We start from the raw sequence: 11039 nt of genomic DNA on the forward strand, positions 1-11039 counted from the left end.
CCCTGTAAACAGGCTTATCTGTCTTGTCTTTCTAGAGTCCACACATATGCATTAATGTGTGACATTTGTTTTTCTCTGACTTACTTTACTCTGTATGACAGACTTTATGTCCACCCATTCACATCACTACAAATGACCCAATTTCATTCCTTTTTATGGCTCAGTAATAGTCCATTGTATATATACACTATGGTGCCATTTTTATAAGGCCCAAGAAACAAACCAAGTACTGCTTTAAGATATACAGGTAAAGATATACATGTTTAAATGGTGCAGTGATGAACACAAGTTTTAGAATTTTCCTTATCACAGGTTAACCAATCAGGAGGAAACATCTAGGTCATTTCAAAGGTATTGGTCTGGTTTTTAAGAGATGGTTTTCAGATGTGTCTTTTGTAATTATGTTTGATAACCAACATAGACACTGGCTATATATATAGAAAGTATTTTGTTAAATATTTTAGACACAAACCAAGAAAAAGTTAGTTTCTATAACATCTTATCAAATGAGCTTTTTGGCCAACCCAATAGATTTTGGTTTTACAGTACTAGGCAAAAGAAGTGTTCCCCAAGCCAAACACAATATCCATTTCCCTAAAATATTCAGGTAAAGGAGGCACAACTTCTTTATATAAAACCCGTTTAAACTTTCCAACTTTAATAATCTTACCAATCCCTACCTTTTAATGTTCTCTCAATCTAACTATAGCCTGCACTTTCATCTCAACTCTGGAACAATCATTTCTTTCTGCTCCCTGCTCTCTGCCTCCTTCCTCACTGTGGTATTTTAGAAGTGGTCTCACTTTAACATTTTCTAACTATTTCCCATATGAGTATTTTCTTTTGGATTTTTTCCTTTTCTACAAAAACTCCTTGGATAATCTGAAAGCTATTCTAGTTTCCCAACCTAATCTTCGCATCACTTGCATAATATGGCTGAGAGGAGGATCCTGTAGTATGGTTGAGGATCCAAGGCCAGAGAGGGCAAAGCCATGTCTATTAGTGGTCCATATTTGAGATATGGGTTCAATCCAAGGCTGCCACCTCATGGGGTTTTGCCTTTCCCATTGACTTCCTCCTTTGGAATGAGGGCTCCTTGAGGGTGGGGCCATGCTTTATCCACTTTTGAATTTGCTCAACACATTGAATAGTATCTTACCCAGACAGGCGTTTTTCTTGCACCCTGTTTTTTCCCTGTCAAGTTCAAATCTACTTTTCATTTATTTTTCTATAGCTTATATATATTTACTATATCTCCTTTGAGGTATGCTTCCTTTGTGAGAGTCTTGGGCAATGAATAATGTTGATCTGAAGTAGCAAACATTATCCTCAATGGTGAAAAATTGAAAGCATTTCCCTTAAAGTCAGGAACAAGAAAAGGGTGCCCACTCTCACCACTACTATTCAACATAGTTTTGGAACTTTTGGCCACAGCAATCAGAGCAAAAACAGAAATAAAAGGAATCCAAATTGGAAAAGAAGAACTAAAACTCACTGTTTGCAGATGACATGATCCTCTACATAGAAAACGCTAAAGACTCCACCAGAAAATTAGTAGAGCTAATCAATGAATATATAAAGTTGCAGGATATAAAATCAACACACAGAAATCCCTTGCATTCCTATACACTAATAATGAGAAAATAGAAAGAGAAATTCAGGAAACAATTCCATTCACCATTGCAATGAAAAGAATAAAATATTTAAGAATATATCTACCTAAAGAAACAAAAGACTATATATAGAAAATTATAAAACACTGGTGAAAGAAATCAAAGAGGACACTAATAGATGGAGAAATATACCATGTTCATGGATTGGAAGACTCAATATAGTGAAAATGAGTATACTACCCAAAGCAATCTATAGAATCTATGCAATCCCTATCAAGCTACCAACTGTACTTTTCAGAAAACTAGAACAAATAACTTCACAATTTGTATGGAAATACAAAAAACCTCGAATAGCCAAAGCAATCTTGAGAAAGAAGAATGGAACTGGAGGAATCAACCTGCCTGACTTCAGGCTCTACTACAAAGCCACAGTCATCAACACAGTATGGTACTGGCACAAAGAGAAATATAGATCAATGGAATAAAACAGAAAGCCAGAGATAAGTCCATGCACCTATGGACACCTTATCTTTGACAAAGGAGGCAAGAATATACAATGGAGAAAAGAATCTCTGTAACAAGTGGTGCTGGGAAAATGGTCAACCACTTGTAAAAGAATGAAACTAGAACACTTTCTAACACCATACACAAAAATAAACTCAAAATGGATTAAAGAGCTAAATGTAAGACCAGAAACTATAAAACTCCTAGAGGAGAACATAGACAAAACACTCTCAGACATAAACCACAGCAGGATCCTCTATGACCCACCTCCCAGAGAAATGGAAATAAAAGCAAAAATTAACAAATGGGACCTAATTAAAATTAAAAGCTTCTGCACAACAAAGGAAACTATAAGCAAGGTGAAAAGACAGCCTTCAGAATGGGAGAAAATAATAGCAAATGAAGCAACTGACAATGAATTAATAAAAGTATACAAGCAACTCCTACAGCTCAATTCCAGAAAAATAAACAACCCAATAAAAAAATGGGCCAAAGAACTAAACAGACATTTCTCCAAAGAAGGCATACAGATGGCTAACAAACACATGAAAAGATGCACAATATCACTCATTATCAGAGAAATGTAAATCAAAACCACAATGAGGTACCATTTCACACCAGTCAGAATGGCTGTGATCCAGAAGTCTACAAGCAATAAATGCTGGAAAGGGTGTGGAGAAAAGGGAACCCTCTTACACTGTTGGTGGGAATGCAAACTAGTGCAGCCACTATGGAGAACAGTGTGGAGATTCCTTAAAAAACTGGAAATAGAACTGCCTTATGACTCAGCAATCTCACTGCTGGGTATACACACTGAGGAAACCAGAATTGAAAGAGACATGTGTACCCCAATGTTCATCACAGCACTGTTTATAATAGCCAGGACATGGAAGCAACCTAGATGTCCAGCAGCAGACGAATGGATAAGAAAGCTACACATATACACAATGGAGTATTACTCAGCCATTAAAAGGAATACATTTGAATCAGTTCTAATGACGTGGATAAAACTGGAGCCGATTATAGAGAGTGATGTAAGCCAGAAAGAAAAACACCAATACAGTATACTAATGCATATATATAGAATTTAGAAAGATGGTAACGATAACCCTGTATGCAAGATAGCAAAAGAGACACAGATGTAAACAACAGTCTTTTGGACTCTGTGGGAGAGGGCGAGAGTGGGATGATTTGGGAGAATGGCATTGAAAGATGTATATTATCATATGTGAAACAAATCGCCAGTCCAAGTTCAATGCATGATACACGATACCTGGGGCTGGTGCACTGGGATGACCCAGAGGGATGGGATGGGGAGGGAGATGGGAGGGGGTTTCAGGATGGGGAACACGTGTACACCTGTGGTGGATTCATGTCAATGTATGGGAAAACAAATACAAATTGTGATTAGCCTCCAATTAAAATACATACATTTATACTAAAAAAAAAAAAAAGATAATGCAGAGCTTGTTTGTTTCTGCTTCTCTCCCAGCAAGCATCCCATCCAGGAAGTAAAAGTTACAGGGTCTTCAAGCTGTCCTGGCAGCTCTGAGTTCATTCCTTTTCCACCTCTACCTCCCTGCCCCATTTCACACATTTTCCCCATTCACACTGGGCGTTTGGAGATGAGGGGAGAGAAAATGGACTGTGTCATTTTTAATCTGAGTGTCCCTCAGATTGGCGTTTTCCTTTCTACACTAAAGTCCTTTAACTATCTGACGATACTTTTCTCATCCTCTAATTTTTCTCTTCTCCAGACGCAGCATCGTTCCTTTAATGGTTCCTATTGTGACAAATTTCCTGATTTCATTGTCCTGACCATCTCCTCTGTTGTTGTTCAGTTGGCTCAGTCCTGTCCAACTCCTTGTGACCCTATGGACTGCAGCACACCAGGCTTCCCTGTCCTTCACTATCTCTCAGAGTTGCTCACACTCGATGATGCTATCCAACTACCTCTTCCCCTGCCACCCCTTCTCCTTTTGCCTTTGATCTTTCCCACCGTCAGGGTCTTTTCCAATGAGACAACTCTTCACATCAGTGGCCAAAGTATTGGAGCTTCAGCTTCAGCACAGTCCTTCCAATGAATATTTATGGTTGATTTCCTTTAGGATTGACTGGTTTGATCTCCTTTCTGTCCAAGGGACTCTCAAGAGTCTTCTTCAGCACCACAGTTCAAAAGCATCAATTCTTTGGCGCTCAGCACTCACATCTGTACATGATTACTGGGAAAACCATAGCTTTGACTATCCAGATGTCTCTGCTTTGTAATATGCTATCTATCTTTGTCATCGTTTTCCTTCCAAGGACCAAGCATTTTTAATTTCATGGCTGCAGTTACCATCTGCAGTGATTTTGGAGCCTAAGAAAATAAAATTTGTCTTGAAGAGTACAGTGGGACAATTACAGGCTGGGAGGCTGTGAGGCTGTGGGACTCAGGTCCCCACAGGTCTTCCTCCTCTTTGGTGGTTTAGTCACTAAGTTGTGTCAGACTCTTCTGACCCCATGAAAGGTTGTTGTTGAGTCACGCAAAGACGCCAAGATTCTTGGCCCCCGGAGGAGAAGAATTCAATCCGGGGCCAGAGACAAGGCTTGACTGTTCAGAGCTTTTGTGTAATAAAGTTTTATTAAAGTATAAAAGAGATAGAGAAAGCTTTTGACATAGGCATCAGAAGGGGGCAGAAAGAGTACCCCCCTTTGTTATATAGTCACTAGCCGTCTGTTAGTGAAAGAAAAAAAAAAGAAAGCAGTCTGTTAGTGTCTTAAAACTCAGAATGGCACCTGGCCCCTCACCCATAAGATGCATTTTGGGATAACCTTGGCACCAAATGGTTCATCCTGGGCCATAAAATGATTAACTTGAATCTTGAAGAAGGGCAGATCACCATACAAATAGTTTCACTTACATAGATTAGGGGAACAATATCTGAGTATAGCATACTGGTTTGTCGAGTAGGTTCTGAGCCAAGAGTCAGAACCGACTTGAAGACAGAGTTTGGGGTAAATGCATAGTACATTAGCATAGCTCAAGACAAACATTTCCAAGAAAGAAAAAGGCATTGGTTAACTTCAGGTGAAACCAGGCGTCATTATGGCAACACAATATTTTAAGAGAAACATCTTTTTAAATTTTGTATAGAGAAGGAAAAAATATCACTAGTTTGTTTCCTCCTGCCGCTTAAGGGAGATAAAAATGTCTGACACTTGCAGGCTATTTCCTCCGTTTGGAGACCCCTGGCCTTCCTGCGTGTTACCCTCTCACCCATGGGCTATAGCCTGCCAGGTTCCTCGGTCCATGGGATTTCCCAGTCAAGATTACTGGCAGGGGTTGCCATTTTCTTTTCCAGGGGATCTTCCCAACACAGGGTTTGAATCCATTGCAGGTGGATTCCTTACTGACTGAGCCACCAAGAAAGCCCCTTGGAGATCATTCAACCTCAACATTTTTAGCTGCAAAATTTACATAATATTCACCTCACAGCGTGGTGTATACCAATGAGGTAAATGTCAAACAGCCAGCACAGCACTTAACACTGTTAATAGTAAGTGTTCAGTTAATATTAGTTTTTCACACACTCCCATTCACCATTAAAAAAAACCTCCCATCAATATTTTAATATTAAGCCAAGATAGTTAGGCATCTAGTTCCTCAGGATCTGAACAATCAAGTCAAGAACTTCCTTTCAATTATTTTGTTTACATGATTAGTGAAAGCAGCTCTCTTAAAAGTTGCTGAGAGAAGGCTATATATGATTCTACTGGAATAATTATGGTCCAGAGAATAATTCACTTGTTCTCACATCATTGGGTTTCTGTGGTGGTTCAATTGTATAGAAGCCGCTTGCCAGTGGAGGAGACACAGGAGACTTGAGTCCAATCCCTGGGTCAGGAATTTCACTGGAGAAAGAAATGGCAACCCACTCCAGTATTCTTGCCTGGGAAATCCCATGGACAGAGGAGCCTGGCGGGCTACAGTCCATGAGATCGCAAAAGGGTCAAACACGACTTAGGAACTTAACAACAACAAACAGCCTCATTAATTCCTTGATCTCACCATTCCACTTGTACTAATAATCAAGCTTAGGAGTAATTTAAATGTAAGGAGAGAAATAACCTCAATAACTTTACCTATGAAGTTTACTTCACATACAATCCATTATAAGTGTTGTATCGGTCAGAATTCCACCAGAGAAACAGGACTAGTGTGATATGGAAATGTTGGGGAGGGAAAAATTTTACTTTATTAAGTTATTCTTGCTGGTCTAAGAATGAAAATGACATGAGACAGATTAATAGAAGAAAATAAAAGTTTGAGAATATGTATACATGGGAGAGATTCAGGGAAACTGAGTAACTCAACAAAATGGCTGGAACCTTCACTTAAATACTATCTTCTGCTAAAGACAAAAGAAGGCGTTGGAGGAAGGGGTATGGGACTCGGAAAGGGAGAAAGACAGTTTGCACAGAGATGGAAAAGAAAGTGTTTGGTAAATAAATGCTTGCTAGGCCATGTGGAGACAATGGAACACAGAGTGGACACTATCTAGGCCTGCCCACCTCGCCCACTCAATATTTAGCCCACATTATTTGTGGGTGTTTCTGGTGATATCTCCATTCAGGGAACAGGTCCTCCATCTAAATTTGTTTTGCAATTAAAGAGGAAGGTCAAAGTTTCTTCCTGAGTCTTTTGGGTTTATTGTTTTCACCTCAAAATAATCCGCATACTGAGGAGACAGAGAGAGACAGAGATAGGGGACAGAGAGAAAGAGAGAGAGAGAGAGAGAGAGTAAGAGAGAGAGAGAGAGAGAGAGTGAGAGAGAGAGAGAGAGTGAGAGAGAGAAAGAGATTCATTGCAAGGAATTCCTTCCTGATTGTGAGACCGGCGAGGTAAGCATGAAATCTGTAGAGCAGGCCAATAGGAAGAGCAGGCTGAAACTCTTAGCTATGAAGCTGCAGTCCAGGATTTCATCTTTCTCAAGGAAACCTTGGTTCTGCTCTTAAAGTCTTTTAACTTATCGAATCAGGTACATGCAGATTAGCTAGGATGATTTTCTTTACTTAAAATTACCTGATTATAAAAAAAGTAAAAAACAGAGAATAAGATGGCAGAGGAATAGATGGACGTGGAGTACTTCTCTCTCCATGGATACATCAGGAAGGATACAAGGATACATCCAAGGATGTACCTTCATACATACACACATACATGGATGCATACATACACCTTCAGACACAGAACTTCATGCAGAACACCAGCTGAGAGCAGACAGGAGTACCTGACCAGCAAAAAAGAATATATAGAACCATGCAAAGCTAGGTAGGATGAAGGAACCAAGGGGAAAAACAGGAGTCTTAGTAGGACTGGACCTGCCCTTGGCAGGTGGGAGAACTCTGATCCTCACATCAGGGCAATTGTCTGAGTCAGAGGAGAAACAGTTAAGGCTGAGAGTGAAACAGCGAATCTGCAGCAAACTAAAGGGAATGAGAATCAGAGAGTCCTTGCTGCAGCCATACGTACCCTGGACAGGGATGCAGGTCCCCTGGAAGATGCAGTGGCTGGGAGCTGGAGTTGAGGGATTGTAGAGCAATCCCAGGGCGAGGGCTGCTGTTGACTGCGGAGAGAGGGATTGAGGCAGAGAAGGGATGTGAGGGAGGAGACTGTGTGAGAAATGCCTGGGGAGGAAAGTCAGGCAGCCACTGAAGCAAGCCGATACTGCTGAGTCACACCTGGGGGTGGAGCCATCACCATAGCCTCTCTCTCCCCACACGCCAGCTATGGCAGCTGAACAATAGAGAGGCTGGCCAAATGCCTGACACAGGCAACTACAGAGAAGGACCCCACCCAGGGGGCCCCTTTAAGTGCCTGTTGCACCGATCTACAGAGAAGGACCCCAGGCAAGGGAGCCCTCTAAGTGCCTGAACAGGCAGAGCTACAGAGAAAGACTGGCCAAAGAGACCTTCTGAGCACCAGCTACAAGAGGCTCGAAAAAAAGACTGTGAGAGGGCCAAAAGTCCTTCAGCGGAGGCAGTCCGTGTCCCTGCACGCTTGGTGCTGCCGGGTCCCCCAAAGCCGAGCAGCTGCACCACCTTCACACTCAACTCTCATTGGGGCAGAGCCGCCACAGGCAAAAAAGTCTTCCATCTATACGGGCAGGATCACTTCAGTAGTGTCCGACTCTTTGCGACCCTGTAGACTGTGGCCAGCTAGGCTTTCCAGTCAGGGAGTGGGGGGTGTTCTCCAGGCAAGAATACTGGAGAGTATTGGCCAATATTGATTGCCATACCCTTCTAGAGCACTATATTCCCTTCTGGCCTAGCCACCAACCCCCCTGAGTACCTGGTGCTGCCAGAACCCCTGTGACCCAAAGAGCTGCACCACCCCCACAGCTGGCCCTCACGGGGGCAAACCCAAGTCCTCCAGGGCAGCCTCAGGAGCAAACCCCAGTGGATGACCCACATGCAGAGGTGGAAATAAAACCACAATTGAAACCCAGGGACAGTGTGTCTAAGGAAGAAGACCCAGAATCTTCCCACCAGCTGTACAAGCTGCAGATTAAATCCATGTGATCAACTAGGCAGACTATGTCTATGGAATATATAAAAGGGCATTGAGAGCTGCCACAAAAGAAAGCACACTAGTTAACATTGGACATTGGAGGCAAGAACACACAGGAGTAGGACCAGATTAGAATCTGAGCTGCCCCCAGAGCAGGTTCAGAGATCAGCACAGTGTTGGAGGGCATCCCAGGGAGGTGAGGTGGACTATGCCACCCAGCGAGGGAAAGGTCTCTGATAGCAGTGACTCAAGAAAAACACTTATTATTCTTATGTTTTGACTTGTTCTGTAGATTCTTTTGGACTTTTTCTTTTTTTTCTCCCTCTGCTATTGTTGTCAATTTTATTGACAGTATGAAATCTAATTAAGTTTTTGAGCATTTTTTTTCTTTTTTCTCAGTCACATTCTTTATTGTTGGCATGAATCTCTGCCTCTACATTGGGTTTTTGCAATTCTGTGGAGTTTTCCTAATTTCTTTTCTCTCTCTCTTTTCTCTTTTTTAAAAATTTTAAAAACTATTCTATTTTTTATCTATTTATTCCTTGGTTTACCTTTCATACTGTTCTTTTCCCCTTGCAGTTAATCTTTAATGTATATAAATTTTCTTTTTTTCTTTTATTAGTTAATTAATTAATTTTAATCAGAGGCTAATTACTTTACAATATTGTAGTGGCCTCAGCAATATGTGAACTGTGAAGTTCCAGATGTCCAAGCTGGTTTTAGAAAAGGCAGAGGAACCAGAGATCAAGTTGCCAACATCCGCTGGATCATCAAAAAAGCAAGAGAGTTCCAGAAAAACATCTATTTCTGCCTTATTGACTATGCCAAAGCCTTTGACTGTGTGGATCACAATAAACTGTGGAAAATTCTGAAAGAGATGGGAATACCAAACCACCTGACCTGCCTCTTGAGAAACATATATGCAGGTCAGGAAGCAACAGTTAGAACTGGACATGGAACAACAGACTGGTTCCAAATAGGAAAAGGAGTATGTCCAGGATGTATATTGTCACCCTGCTTATTTAACTTCTATGAGAGGCGCTGGGCTGGAAGAAGAACAAACTGGAATCAAGATTGCTGGGAGAAATATCAATAACCTCAGATATGCAGATGACACCACCCTTATGGCAGAATGTGAAGAGGAACTAAAAAGTCTCTTGATGAAAGTGAAAGAGGACAGCGAAAAAGTTGCCTTAAAGCTCAACATTCAAAAAACGAAGATCATGGCATCTGGTCCCATCACTTCATGGGAAAGAGATGGGGAAACAGTGGAAACAGTGTCAGACTTTATTTTTTGCGGCTCCAAAATCACTGCAGATGGTGATTGCAGCCATGAAATTAAAAGACGCTTACTCCTTGGAAGGAAAGTTAAGATCAACCTAGATAGCATATTAAAAAGGCGAGACATTACTTTGCCAACAAAGATCTGTCTAGTCAAGGCTATGGTTTTTCCAGTAGTCATGTATGGATGTGAGATTTTGATTGTGAAGAAATCTGAGTGCTGAAGAATTGATGCTTCTGAACTGTGGTGTTGGAGAAGACTTGAGAGTCCCTTGGACTGCAAGGAGATCCAACCAGTCCATCCTAAAGGAGATCAGTCCTGGGTGTTCATTGGAAGGATTGATTCTGAAGCTCAAACTCCAATACTTTGGCCACCTGATGCAAAGAACTGACTCATTGAAAAAGACCCTGATGCTGGGAGGAATTGGGGGCAGGAGGAGAAGGGGAAGACAAAGGATGAGATGGCTGGATGGCATCACCGACTCGATGGACATGAGTTTGGGTAAACTCTGGGAGATAGTGATGGACAAGGAGGCCTGGCGTGCTGAGATTCATGGGGTCACAAAGAATCGGACATGACTGAGTGACTGAACTGAACTGAACTGACATGAATCAGCCATGGGTGTACATGTGTTCCCCATCCTGAACCCTCCTCCCATCTCCCTCCCCATCCCATCCCTCAGGGTCATCCCAGTGCACCAGCCCTGAGCACCCTGTTTCATGAGTCAAACCTGGACTGGAGATCTATTTCACATATGGCAATATACATGTTCCAGTGCTATTCTCTCAAATCATCCCACCCTCGCCTTCTCCCACAGAGTCCAAAAGTCTGTTCTTTACATCTGTGTCTCTTTTGCTGTTTCGCATATAGGGTCATCATTACCATCTTTCTAAGTTCCATATATATGCATTAATATACTGTATTGGTGTTTTTCTTTCTGACTTACTTCACTCTGTATAATCGGCTCCAGTTTCATCCACCTCATTAGAACTGATTCAAATGTATTCTTTTTAATGGCTGAGTAATACTCCATTGTGTATATGTACCACAGCTTTCTTATCCATTCATCTACTGATGGACCTCTAGG

Source organism: Ovis canadensis, chromosome 11 (genome assembly GCF_042477335.2).
Source record: "Ovis canadensis isolate MfBH-ARS-UI-01 breed Bighorn chromosome 11, ARS-UI_OviCan_v2, whole genome shotgun sequence".
NCBI classification, from domain to species: domain Eukaryota; kingdom Metazoa; phylum Chordata; class Mammalia; order Artiodactyla; family Bovidae; genus Ovis; species Ovis canadensis.